At 42.2% G+C, this 14,280-nt stretch overlaps 1 protein-coding gene across 1 annotated transcript in view; it reads left to right on the top strand.

Moving 5' to 3' along the window:
- The first annotated feature begins 6,883 nt into the window (after positions 1–6,883).
- LOC139556158 (filamin-A-interacting protein 1-like) overlaps positions 6,884–14,280 on the top strand; it is a 34,155-nt gene continuing 26,758 nt past the window's right edge. Inside the window, exon 1 of the mRNA XM_071369734.1 lies at positions 6,884–7,504. The gene's annotated coding sequence lies outside the window, so the exon portion shown is untranslated. The remainder of the gene's footprint in view (positions 7,505–14,280) is intronic.

Raw genomic sequence — 14,280 nt, 5'->3', positions numbered from 1 at the left:
ATCATGGCCCCTAAACCTTCAAGCTGCATACTGGACTCTATTCCAACTAAACTACTGAAAGAGCTGCTTCCTGTACTTGGCCCTCTTATGTTGAACATAATAAACGGCTCTCTATCCACCGGATGTGTACCAAACTCACTAAAAGTGGCAGTAATAAAGCCTCTCTTGAAAAAGCCAAACCTTGACCCAGAAAATATAAAAAACTATCGGCCTATATCGAATCTTCCATTCCTTTCAAAAATAATTGAAAAAGCTGTTGCACAGCAACTCACTGCCTTCCTGAAGACAAACAATGTATACGAAATGCTTCAGTCTGGTTTTAGACCCCATCATAGCACTGAGACTGCACTTGTGAAGGTGGTAAATGACCTTTTAATGGCGTCAGACCGAGGCTCTGCATCTGTCCTCGTGCTCCTAGACCTTAGTGCTGCCTTTGATACCATCGACCACCACATTCTTTTGGAGAGATTGGAAACCCAAATTGGTCTACATGGACAAGTTCTGGCCTGGTTTAGATCTTATCTATCGGAAAGATATCAGTTTGTGTCTGTGAATGGTTTGTCCTCTGACAAATAAACTGTACATTTCGGTGTTCCTCAAGGTTCCGTTTTAGGACCACTATTGTTTTCACTATATATTTTACCTCTTGGGGATGTCATTTGAAAACATAATGTTAACTTTCACTGCTATGCGGATGACACACAGCTGTACATTTCAATGAAACATGGTGAAGCCCCAAAATTGCCCTCGCTAGAAGCCTGTGTTTCAGACATAAGGAAGTGGATGGCTGCAAACTTTCTACTTTTAAACTCGGTCAAAACAGAGATGCTTGTTCTAGGTCCCAAGAAACAAAGAGATCTTCTGTTGAATCTGACAATTAATCTTGATGGTTGTAAAGTCGTCTCAAATAAAATTGTGAAGGACCTCGGCGTTACTCTGGACCCTGATCTCTCTTTTGACGAACATATCAAGACTGTTTCACGGACAGCTTTTTTCTATCTACGTAACATTGCAAAAATCTGAAACTTTCTGTCCAAAAATGATGCAGAAATATGTATCCATGCTTTTGTTACTTCTAGGTTAGACTACTGCAATGCTCTACTTTCCGGCTACCCGGATAAAGCACTAAATAAACTTCAGTTAGTGCTAAATACGGCTGCTAGAATCCTGACTAGAACCAACATTTTTTATCATATTACTCCAGTGCTAGCCTCCCTACACTGGCTTCCTGTTAAGGCAAGGGCTGATTTCAAGGTTTTACTGCTAACCTACAAAGCATTACATGGGCTTGCTCCTACCTATCTTTCCGATTAGGTCCTGCCGTACATACCTACACGTACGCTACGGTCACAAGACGCAGGCCTCCTAATTGTCCCTAGAATTTCTAAGCAAACAGCTGGAGGCAGGGCTTTCTCCTATAGAGCTCAATTTTTATGGAATGTTCTGCCTACCCATGTGAGAGACGCAGACTCGGTCTCAACCTTTAAGTCTTTACTGAAGACTCATCTCTTCAGTGGGTCATATGATTGAGTGTAGTCTGGCCCAGGAGTGTGAAGGTGAACGGAAAGGCTCTGGAGCAACGAACCGCCCTTGCTGTCTCTGCATGGCCGGTTCCCCACTCTCCACTCGGATTCTCTGCCTCGAACCCTATTACAGGGGCTGAGTCACTGGCTTACTGGTGCTCTTTCATGCCGTCCCTAGGAGGGGTGCTTCACTTAAGTGGGTTGAGTCACTGACGTGATCTTCCTGTCTGGGTTGGCGTTGTGCCGTGGCGGAGATCTTTGTGGGCTATACTCGGCCTTGTCTCAGGATGGTAAGTTGGTGGTTGAAGATATCCCTCTAGTGGTGTGGGGGCTGTGCTTTGGCAAAGTGGGTGGGGTTATATCCTTCCTGTTTGGTCCTGTCCGGGGGTATCATCGGATGGGGCCACAGTGTCTCCTGACCCCTCCTGTCTCAGCGTCCAGTATTTATCCTGCAGTAGTTTGTGTCGGGGGGCTAGGGTCAGTTTGTTATATCTGGAGTACTTCTCCTGTCTTATCCGGTGTCCTGTGTGAATTTAATTATGCTCTCTCTAATTCTCTCTTTCTTTCTCTCTCTCGGAGGACCTGAGCCCTAGGATCATGCCTCAGGACTACCTGGCATGCTGACGCCTTGCTGTCCCCAGTCCACCTGGCCATAGACATACAAAACACATAGACTAGAAAATACCCCATAAACATACAAAACCCCTAGACATGATAAAACACATAAATCCCCCATGTCACACCCTGACCTAACCAAAATAATAAAGAAAACAAAGATAACTAAGGCCAGGGCGTGACAGTAATGTGGTCAGTAACAGTACTTTCTAAAAATTATACTTTAATGAAAATTGTTATTTGTATGTTTTGCTCACATATCATTTGAAATAATGCATTGAGGTGTCTGAAATAGAATAAAGAGTGCCAAGATGTTCCTCTTATAGAATATTAGGTCAAAGGTATTGTGGAGGTCCTCCACCTAAATATAAACAGTACCGGCACACAAAATTTGTCAAGCAGGTCTGACTGAAGTCGTTATACCCCAGAATGAATTAGCTGCTATACAAATATACAGGTAACTGAGAAAATAAAGAAAACACCAACATAAAGTGTCTTAATAGGGCGTTGGGCCACCACAAAACAGAATAGCTTCAATGCAAGCCAGGAAAACACGCTGGTAAGAACTGACAACAGAGAACACAGGTATAAATACACAGGGGATAATGGGAAGATGGGCGACACCTGGAGGGGGTGGAGACAAGCACAAAGACAGGTGAAACAGATCAGGATGTGACAATCACTTTAAAAGGCTTCTGTAAGCCTGGTTACCTGCGCACATTCACTCTAAAATAATTCCCGCATCCATACACTGCACATGCCATTTGATGAATGGAAAGATACATATGTTGCAAATCACCAAAAAGTTTAATGAATGAAATTCGGTAATTGTCAAATAGGGCTACACTTTTAACCTGAATTGATGTGTCCGCTGCTGTCCTTGCACGTCTCGGTCTCGGCCACTCATTTCTGCCTTCGCAAAATGTTTTTTTTCTTCCGAAGACGATACACTCATTTTTCAAGAAATGCGGTAATGATAAATCGTATAATAGCCTACAGTTTTCTTGGCATCTTTGCTTTAATTATTGTGATATAGGCTCATGTTCAGACGGTACGGCATACCCCCACTATTTATTTTCCCGGAGGACTGGACCGCTCCGGCTTACTTTTACCCCTGCTTCCATGAGAAATTCCATAATTTGGTGTTTTGTTGATGGTGGGCGAAAGTGCTGTCTCAGGCACCGCTCCAGAATCCCCCTTAAGTATTCAATTGGGTTGAGATCTGGTGACTGAGACTGCCATGGCATATTAGGTACACCCATCTAGTATCGGGTTGGAGTCCCTTTGCCTCCAGAACAGCCTGAATTCTTTGGGGCATTCAACAAGGTGTCAGAAACATTCCACAGGGATGTTGGTCCATACTGACGTGATGGCATCACGCAATAATGCTTAATGTTATCCGGGATTCTTGGGACATCCCTAACCCTAACCTTTACCCCTACCCTTACCATTTTAAATGTCAACTTCAATAGGGTAAGGTCCCGGATAGCATGGACTCCAAAATAATGGCCTGCCCAGCATTTTTATACATGAACTTAAGCATAATGGGATGTTAATTGCTTAATTATGGAAGTATGTATGGAAGCACCTGCTTTCAATATACGTTGTATCCCTCATGTACTCAAGTGTTTCCATTATTTTGGCAGTTACCTGTATGTAATAACTTTCCATTTCATTAGAAAATAATCCATTTATCTTAAATAATCAGATACAAATCTGTAAAATGTGCAGTGTGTAGTGGCATGTCCTGAAATGCTTCCAGATTTCGAGAGCTTGGGACTATAAGGTTCTATCTACAAAAATATATTTAGGAGATAATTGGCTTTAAAGTTCCGAACCCTCAGTGGTTTGAATGGTGTCAGCAATTTGTATAGAGTATTATTTTGAATTATTTTGAATTCAACCACATTAATTGGGCTATTTAGAGTACTATTTAGGTAGAGAACATTAAACAGAACAAGGCTATGTCAATAACTCAATTTAGACAAATGCAGATAGCACCTTATAGTCCCCAGCTCTCGCATTTCTCCAACGCATAGGCTTAACATAGGCTTAATACATCATGTATTTCCACTGTATAGACACATGGTCAAGTAGCCTATCCATTTTCTCCACCAAAACTTGATTATGGTAAAGCAGTAAAGCTTGGAAATATAATTAATGATATGTATTCATAGCCTAACAGCCTGTAACATTGATGTATGATAATAACTGAAAGGGTTCTATGTTCCCTGTAATATACCACAGATGAGGGATTTGATACATAAGGCTAAAGATACCAATGTCTATTTAGGGGGGGGGGTTGGTCAGTTTTATCCAGGGACTGAATTACATATTATGTAAGGTCTGACGTGTGCCGTGCAGACATTCGCCTTATTTAATGTCTCTCAGTGTTATAACTGAATCTCGCCTACTACTGACTGGTGATGAGTGATTTCCTCAAACTCATTTTGAGTGTATAAAATCTTACTCCACTACTCTATCCATCTCCCCACCAGTTAGACGTTACACATATCGGAAAGATGATGTTACATTATGTTGCAGCTTAATAGGAAACTATTTTGTTTGGCACATAATGGTGCACTAGTTACACTGACTAGCATGACATCACTCACCTAAAAAACTGCAAAACAGATGTTGCAGGATTTATATTTTGCATTAAAGAGGACAGTGAATCCGCCTTAATGAAAGTCACAAAACCCTTGTTTCCAGACACAAACCGCGTAAATGTGTAGTTAAATTGATACATTTTCCTTCGCCAAATGTGACATGCTACAGACGCTGAAACAATCTCTTGTGAAAATAGATAGATGTGATTGACACAGGGCAACATGTCATTTGTGAACCTCTGGATCCCCATGGTGGGGGGGATCTAAAACAAGTGTTGAACCTCATCCAAATAGGTAGGATTCAGAACAATGTATCCAATGTTGTTTTTGTTTTCCTTGCCCATAAAACATTACATGGACCTTGATTTTACAAGCACATTTAAACACTTCCCCAAAATAGGTCTGGTTGCTATGTGACAGAGAGCTGCCTCACTGCCTCATTTACCTATTTATCTCACTGAGCAGTGGATTGGTCTATTGAGGGCCGTATCAAATTCTATATGTAGCATGTCTCCCAATGGAACACACCAATGTCGCTGTTAGCTAGATGGAATGACAGATCTTGATTCAATGCACCCTGCAGTTTTATTCAGCTGGTAAAAATAACTTATGAAGATACTGACCGGATGAGTATCCTGTAGATTAACCCCAGATGAATTGCCCAACAGAGGTCCTGACCATGATAACCATCTTGGAGCATTAGGAAGCAGAGAGGAGAGGCCCTGACTCAATTGTTAGTAATGAACAGTGCTTTGGTTTCCGCTCCCTGTGCATTAGCAGGGCAAGGAAGACTGTAACCATAGCCACAGTTATGAGCAGATTGCACCTTCGCCCTTCATGTTCCGGAAAGACTTAAAATAAATGAACAACAAACTTCCAGTTGTAATGTTACTGTTGTTAGTCTACATGTCAGAATGAAGATTGAAGGTGGACATAATAATGAAAAAAGATGGATAGAATTAGGATAGAATTAGGATAGAATTAGGATAGAATTGTAGGGAAACAGCAGTATGTCATCTACACATAAACATTCTCACCAACCACTAGAGTAATAAAATACTTGGACTTTGAAACAGTTTGGTCACTTTAACAGCCATGTCTCTCAAGTGACTCATGTTAACCACAAGTGCAACACTGAATCTCAATGTAAGGATCACCATCAGCTCTGGGCTAAAAATATAGAATGATCCTTTTAAAACAACAACATCGGCTCTCGCACCAACTTTATGACTTCATTGGGGCGTGTAGATGTTAACATTCAAGTAGAATAAGTTGTGCATTAGCAGGACCTCCATGTGAACATATACATCTGTTTCTGAAGTACTGAATAGCATTACAGTAAGTAAAGGGTTGTGTCCCAATTAGCACCCTATTCCCAATTTAGTGCTCTACCTTTGACCTGGGTCCATAGGGCTCTGGTCAAAAGTAGTGCACTACATAGGGAATAGGTTGCCATTTGGTCTCCTTGTTGAAATATGGCATCTGCGCTGCGTCCCAAATGGCAACCTATTCCCTATGTAGTGCACTACATCATAGTGGTCTCTGACTTGTGCTCATCATAGTGGTCTCTGACTTGTGCTCATCATAGTGGTCTCTGACTTGTGCTCATCATAGTGGTCTCTGACTTGTGGTCAGACTCGCTCAGGTGTCATTTTGAAAGCAGGAAGGTGTCATAATACATTTTTATGCAAACATACTTCCTGAATTTATAAGTAATCCAAGAAGTAATCATCTAGTTTTTCAAAAGTATTCTTAATCTGATTGCAATATTTTTGCTGGTAATGTAACTGATTACAGGGCAATACTTTGTTTGTAATCAGATTACATATAACTGATTACATTTAATCAGTAACACCCCATCCCTGCTTAAATGGTTGAAGGCAAAATGGTGATCTCATATTATTTATCTGCAATTTTCTCATTTGTTTCTTAGAAACGATGACTGCATTGACTAACCAGGCAGAGATTGAGCTCTTATTGCTAACCCTGCCTCTGCTCTGGTGGGAGTGGTTGAGCTGGACTTCCCCTGCCTGCTTCAGAGTGGGATAGTTCAGCTGTCTGAGAGGCTTGGAAAAGCCTCCTTCAATCTGCTCAGCTGCTAACAGCCATGAGTGACTGAGAACACTTGTTAAATATAGCTATCCACTACACTCAAGAGTTCTACACTCTCCTGCCCAGGAACAACAGGGGAAAAGGCAGGGTCTTGGCTTCTGACAAAGGTTGTCTGCACTTACAGTATCTACCCTCCTCTCCATCTATCTCTGGATATCTCTATTTGAAGAGAAAACTGTGGCAAAAAGTGACAGTTGAAGCAACTCTGACCACCTCCTCTTGTCTGCTGGTCTCTCTCACTCTCTCGCTCGCTCGCTCACTCACTCACTCACTCACTCACTCACTCACTCACTCACTCACTCACTCACTCACGCATCGCCTCACTGTGACTCTGCTGGCCCAAACCCCTGGGTTAGGACAAAGCTTGGGGTTTATCTTCAGACGGCTTTTCATTGCCTCTGTAACTTTGACAGGAGAGAAGAGGAGAAGCAAGGTAAAAGAGAAGAGTAACAGGAGAGAGGATAAATATCTTTTGACAAATCTACCTTTATCATGGTGTCTCCTTTTGACACACACAGTCAAGGTAACTGAAGTACATTGAGACATTGAGGAGACACTGTTTTTACTGTGGGACTTGATTCTCAGTAACTCAGATATTCACCTTTTAACCTGTCGTCACCTGTGATTTGGAACCATTGAGAACAGGTAAGGAAAAATTCCATTCATAAAGTGGAATGAATTGCTACATTCACTGCTGTATTTCATGAAAGAGTTGTGTCTACTGAGAATGACTTTATATACAGTAGTTCTCTATAATGAATAAGATGTTACTTAGAATTAAACATACATTTCTGTTGCAGTCCATGGTTCAGTATTGATTCATTCTTGATAACATCCACTAACCCATGTGTGTAGAGGTTGACCCAGTCATGAATGGGTCAGTGTGGAACACATTGTGAATCAGTGAGTTGGTTAAGAACATTCGTTTTGTTGCCACTCGCTCTGACGTCCGGTCCAGGCTCAACTCAGGAAATTGTACATTAGGAGGTTAATTGATGACATCTTTTACCAGAAGAAAGCTTTAGCTCCCTCTCTCTCAAGAGGAACTCTTAAATGTACCAAAAGCAGAGTAACAAAACAGAGTAAAGAGAATAGTTCAAGGGTAAGCAACTAGATTTTTGTCGGAGCGGATTGTCGGGGGGGCCGGAACATAAATATAATAATTTGTACACTGCAAATTGACCACAACTAAGCCCAGATAGAGATTGTATTTTCAAATACAATAATTTTATACCTTGATTACATTGAGACTGGTTCACATCTTTTTTAAATTTGTGGTGAACAGATTTCCTCAATTAAATTCATTTTCAGCAGAATTCCTGGTGATTTCAATCTTTTATGATAAAAAAAACGATGGCATGCTGGTTTTTGGCCCGTGGGCCACCTGTTGCCGACCCCTGCAATGGTTATTCAACTTTCTCAGGACTGAAAATCTTTGAAACATGTCAAACGTGTTCAAGTTGAATGACAGTTGAACTAAGAACAAGTTGAACAAGTTAAATTGAAGTAATTAGTGTTCACAAATATCTCTCCTTCTTAACTTAAGGAGACATACAGTATATTACATGGACAGATAATATCTTGTCTCTCCACTTAGACGTTTTCCCAGGTGAAAACAATAGCTGTACCCAAAGGGCTTTATTCTGATAAGAGCTTCCATGTTTGAAGGCACAAAGTAAACAGTGGAGCTGCCTCACCCCTTCTGTTACTCCAGTGGCAGCCAGTGGTCCCATGTGGCTCAGTCGGTCGAGCATGGCGCTTGCAACGCCAAGGGTTGTGGGTTTGATTCCCAGCGCCACCCATAAGTACAATGTATGCACGCATGACTGCAAGTCGCTTTGGATAAAAGCATCTGTTAAATGGCATATACATATGATGTGGGCTCCGCCAGCCTGTGGTACTCCCTCCTAGGCGGACTAAGGAGCGTTTCATTAATAACTTTTTCCACTCTTTTTATTGTAAGTTATTTTGAATCAGATCTAAAGAGTATTCCCCTCTGCGATGATACAATACATGTCTGCTGTCCATGCGGATTAGGGAGGGCTTCAGTGGCTTTGCGTCATCACATCATTGTCATCGGTGATAGGAACTCCACACAGAAATCCTGTGTTATGTGGGGGATGAACAAGGGGTTTAAAATGTCTATTGTCATTTGTAATAGACAGCTCATAGGTAAGTTTGTTTTGAAATATTTTTGACAGTGCCAATAGCGTTCAGAACAACTAAAGACATAGTGAGGTCCTGTTGCATATAAATGCCAATTTCTGAGAGGACAATTTACAAGGATCTCATTTTTTTGGTAATAATAAGGATATTATTCTGGACAATTTTACATGTCCTCCTTAACCTCCATTAACAAGCTGGAATGATTTTAATGGAGTGTACCTTCTTGGACAGATTACTGACACGTTGGGTAGTTAACGAGTATTACGTATGAACACTCGGGAACCCAGGGGCTCTCGAGTGGCGCAGCAGTCTAAGGCACTGTATCTCAGTGCTAGAGGCGTCACTACAGACCCTGGTTAGATTCCAAGCTGTATCACAACTGGCCGTGATTGGGAGTCCCATAGGGCGGCGCACAATTGGCCCAGCGTCGTTAGGTTTTGGCCGGGGTAGGCCGTCATTGTAAATATGAATTTGTTCTTAACTGACTTTCCTAGTTAAATAAAGGATTGAATAAAATGACTGCCTGTGGATGTCTCTCCTCTACTCCAGTCTGTCTAGAACTCAGATTGTCATTCTGCATTCCCTCATCTGATTTACTGTGTGTCGGTGGCATCACTTCACTGGCAGCCAAAGCCCAAGTGATAAGACAGTGAACCATGAGATCACTTAACTAATTTAGCTAAGCAATCTTCCAGTGATGGAAACAGCAGTGCAGGTCCTCATGTTTGGTTTCATAACAACATCACCTCTGTTCTCATGACAACAAAATAAGGGACTAGAGCAAGATGGATTACATTTGCCTTCTTACCAGATAGGAGATCACAGTGAAATATTAATATTATCCCTGTCTGTCAGAGACCAGTGAAATATTACTATATTATCTCTGTCTGCCATAGATCAGTATGTGCACTTCCTTAAAAAAAAGTATCTCAAGAATGTTGAATGGAGATGACTGATGTGATCGTTTGAGTGAATAACCCATTGTCAGCAAAATGCTGTGGGTGATTTTACATCCCTGAAAAGTGTGCCTCATAGAAAATGATCAAGGGAAGCAATGCATTGCCACCATGCTAGTTAACATTCCACCCTTCATGAAATCATCCAGCTTGCCTACACACTGAAGAGTGGAAGGTGTGGTACATTGGATGTACAGCAGGACCAAGACATGCACAAACACACACACAGACACGCACATACACAGAGCGATTTAGAGTGTCTCTGGATTCTTCACTCATTATCAGCTTGAACAGCTGCATCTGAAGCAACACAGAATCATTTCCAGCCCTTGCTATTGGACTGCTCCTAACAAAGGGAATTAAAGTCCTTGAAATTATAGCAGGTCAGCTGATTCAATTCAGCTTTGTAAGAGCCGCTGTACTATGTGTATTTTCACCCGAATGAGGGACCATTTGAAATTTGTGTTCAGAATATAACACATCTTTCAACTCACCTTTACTAATATAAAGCCTTATTAGCATGTTATATAGAAAAAAATATTATATTTACTGTAAGATAAGTCTAATCGTCCTACAGACAATTTTGTGAGCTGTCTTTTTTTTTCTCTTGCAAGAATTTAGTCCTCGCCCCATTTGTTCTGACTTTTAGAGGTTATGACAGTATGTGTTTTCTGGGAAACTGATGACAACCAAAATAGTTGAGTGTTTCATGCTTAGGGAGAAAATAGGCTGTAAATACCAAAAGAATAAAACACAGTCAGCATTAAACCCCCTGCTCACACACTTTCCTCTCTCCCCCTTTCTCCTTCCTTCACTCTCCCTCGTAGATGTCTCTTCGTCTCTCGCTTTGAGGGAAGTGACTTCATCGTCATTCCACTAGAAAGGCATTTGAGACTGGCCAGCTTGACAGAGGACTGCAGCTGGCCACTGATGTCAGTTTGGTAGACCCATAGCCACGTATTAGACATTAGCACATAGGCTTGCGAAGATAGATACAAACATGCCATACATTTTGCTCATTCATTTTAATTGCTGTTTGACTGGGAATTGAATTGGATTGTGAGAGGAGAGGCATGATGATGTTAGGGGAAGTCAAGTCATGGTCAATCTGATTCCTGCTAAAAAACCCTGGCCTGGCTTCTTGTTGTTTAGAACTTTCAACTTGGTCAAGAGTCTGATTTCTAATTTTATACCAGCCTTTCCATGAACCCTGCTGCTCACTCATTGTCGGACTTCACATACCCTTCCTTGTAAGGTGGCAGATAATTATGTCATGTAATGTTGCCAAAGGATGTGGATCATCAACTCAAAATATACCACTCTACGAATCACAGAAGTCTCTTCTGTGACTCAGACTACCAGATAGCTTCCTTGTACAGTGCTCCTTCAAATTATAAGGCTATCTTGATAACCCTGACATTTCAGGAACCATTTAATCTTCCCCTTTGCTTTTGTGATAAGAGTAAGAATACATTCTGTCCAACTCCAATGTTGGAAGCCCTACAGATGATGATAGAGGTGTACTATATGTATGAGTGTATGTGGGGGTCCAACACTAGCAGGTGGGTTCTGCCCGCGCCAGGGGGGAAGTTGTCAGTAGCGAGGTGAGATTAAGATCTGAAATACTACAGATTGGAACCTGACCAGGACCCAGTGATATTCTACTCTCAGTCCACTGTATACATCAGCACTTCATGCAGTAAGCGCTTAAAATGAATAGCGGACTATATCATTGTACAGTGTAGTGTGTTGAGGTCTGCGGAGTTACATTTACACAGTGGTAAGCTGTCCCCAGAGGTTTAGTAAATTGTATATCAGTGGTCTGGACATTTTTATTTGGTGTGATACCACATAACAAACCATAGCATTACTACAGCACATGGCGTTGTGGAATATGTAACCTAACCAGATGCATATAACCAGATGACAATGTTGTTCTATTTACACAGTCTATAACTTTGGTCTCAGCTTTGTCAGTCTGAATCCATGGAGACAGTTTTCCTTCTTGTACAGAGTTTCACAGAGTTTTGTTTTACCACCCTGCTCTGGACCCTCAGTCACCCGGGACCCCACCTGACCTTTGGTCACAAGGTTGTCTTGGTCCTGGGATGGTAGGAGACTTCAGGAAGTGACTGCTTTCCACTGCATTTACAGAGAGTTGTGACATCGAAAAGACAGAGTGACCTCCTCTTGAACCTATAAACTCTCAGTGATATGCGTCTCACAGAGGGAGACTGAATAATAATATGCTGTAGCTAATCAGTCTAACCCAGAGGTGACCAGGGTTTGAAATGTACAGAATCTCCGCACAGAGTCATGGGGGTTCCATTCGAGCTGTGTTCTCATTAGAAGTGACTTATCGTAACTTTGTTTTAGTTTTGATAGCTTTGTTTGGATTGTTCCCTCCCCCCCACCCCAGCTGGCAGTGGTACTTACTGACAGTGGCAGCTGAACTCATGAATACAACATGGTGCAAAGCAGACTCCCAGAGAGAGCTCACTCAATCATCTGATAAACGAAGTACAAAGCTGTGTGAAGTTCTGATGTTGAACACAGCTCTCTCTACTGTGTACCCCATATAGGGTTGTCAAGACGACCACAACATAATATTTCGCTTTTGGAAATGGGGTGAAATCTACTCAGCATATTATCACCATTATTATTCTCAGAGGAGTATAACGCTGCTTTTTCTCCACTTCACTCCGAGTTACTGTACAGCAGCAGGATTGGATTTTAGGTCTTCAAAATAAAGTCTCTCCACAATCAATGTACCTCTTCCAATATTTAGTCGCATTGGGAGTCTTCAGTCGCATGCATGGCTGAATCTAATTCCATTTCAAAGGCATTTTTTGAATAGCTACAAATTCAAGTGGGGAGGATTTGGACAGCTGCCAGCACCTGTCTGTCATGTCTACTCCCACTCTCCCTCTTCAGTGCTCGACGTCGCCGGTCTACTAACCACCGTCCAGGGACCATCATTACGTGCACATGGACTTGGGACGAACTGAAAGCAGTTATATCCTACCAACGGGACATTAAAAACTGTAATATCTTATGTTTCACTGAGTCGTGGCTGAACGACGACATTAAGAACATACAGCTGGCGGGTTATAAACTCCATCGGTAGGACAGAACAGCAGCCTCTGTTAAGACATGGGGCAGGGGCCTATGCAAATATGTAAACAACAGCTGGTGCACAACATCTAAGGAAGTCTCGAGGTTTTGCTCGCCTGAGGTAGAGTATCTCATGATAAGCTGTAGACCACACTATCTACCATCTGTATTTTTCGTAGCAGTTTACATACCACCACAGACTGAGGCTGGCACTAAGACAACAATCAATAAGCTGTATTCCGCCATAAGCAAAAAGAAAATGCTCACCCAGAGGTGGTGCTCCTAGTAGCCGGGGACATTAATGCAGGGAAACTTAAATCCGTTTTACCAAATTTCTATCAGCATGTTAAATGTGCAACCAGAGGGAAAAAACTCTGGATCACCTTTACTCCACACACAGAGACGCATACAAAGCTCTCCCTCGTCCTCCATTTGGCAAATCTGACCATAATTCTATCCTTCTGATTCCTGCTTACAAGAAAAAATTAAATCAGGAAGCACCAGTGACTCAGTCTATAAAAAAGTGGTCAGATGAAGCAGATGCTAAACTACAGGACTGCTTTGCTAGCACAGACTGGAATATGTTCCGGGAGTACACCACATCAGTCACTGGCTTTATCAACAAGTGCATCAAGGACGTCGTCCCCACAGTGACTGTACGTACATACCCCAACCAGAAGCCATGGATTACAGACAACATTCTCACTGAGCTAAAGGGTAGAGCTGCCGCTTTCAAGGAGCGGGACTCTAACCCGGAAGTTTATAAGAAATCCTGCTATGCCCTATGATGAACCATCAAACAGGCAAAGCATCAATGCAGGACTAAGATCGAATTGTACTACACCGGCTCTGACGCTTGTTGGATGTGGCAGGGCTTGCAAACTATTACAGACTACAAAAGGGAAGCACAGCCGAGAGCTGCCCAGTGACACAAGCCTACCAGACGAGCTAAATAACTTCTATGCTCGTGTAACGCTTTGGGCGTAGTGGGTGCGAAGTCAGGCGCAGGAAGCAGAGAGCACAGGGTAGTGCTATTTATTGCACACAAGCGAACATAAGCCACCCCACGAAACACAGGGCGCACACAAAACAAATGCCCCAAACAGGGGGACTCAAACAGTCCGGAGAAAAACCCACGCACAAAACACGTCAACCTCGAACGTGCTCAGAGCAACACAAAACAAT

The sequence above is a fragment of the Salvelinus alpinus genome, chromosome 27, assembly GCF_045679555.1.
Source record: "Salvelinus alpinus chromosome 27, SLU_Salpinus.1, whole genome shotgun sequence".
NCBI classification, from domain to species: Eukaryota; Metazoa; Chordata; class Actinopteri; order Salmoniformes; family Salmonidae; genus Salvelinus; species Salvelinus alpinus.
The sequence above is the reverse complement of the archived record's forward strand: the minus strand, read 5'-3'. Positions and strand labels throughout refer to the sequence as shown.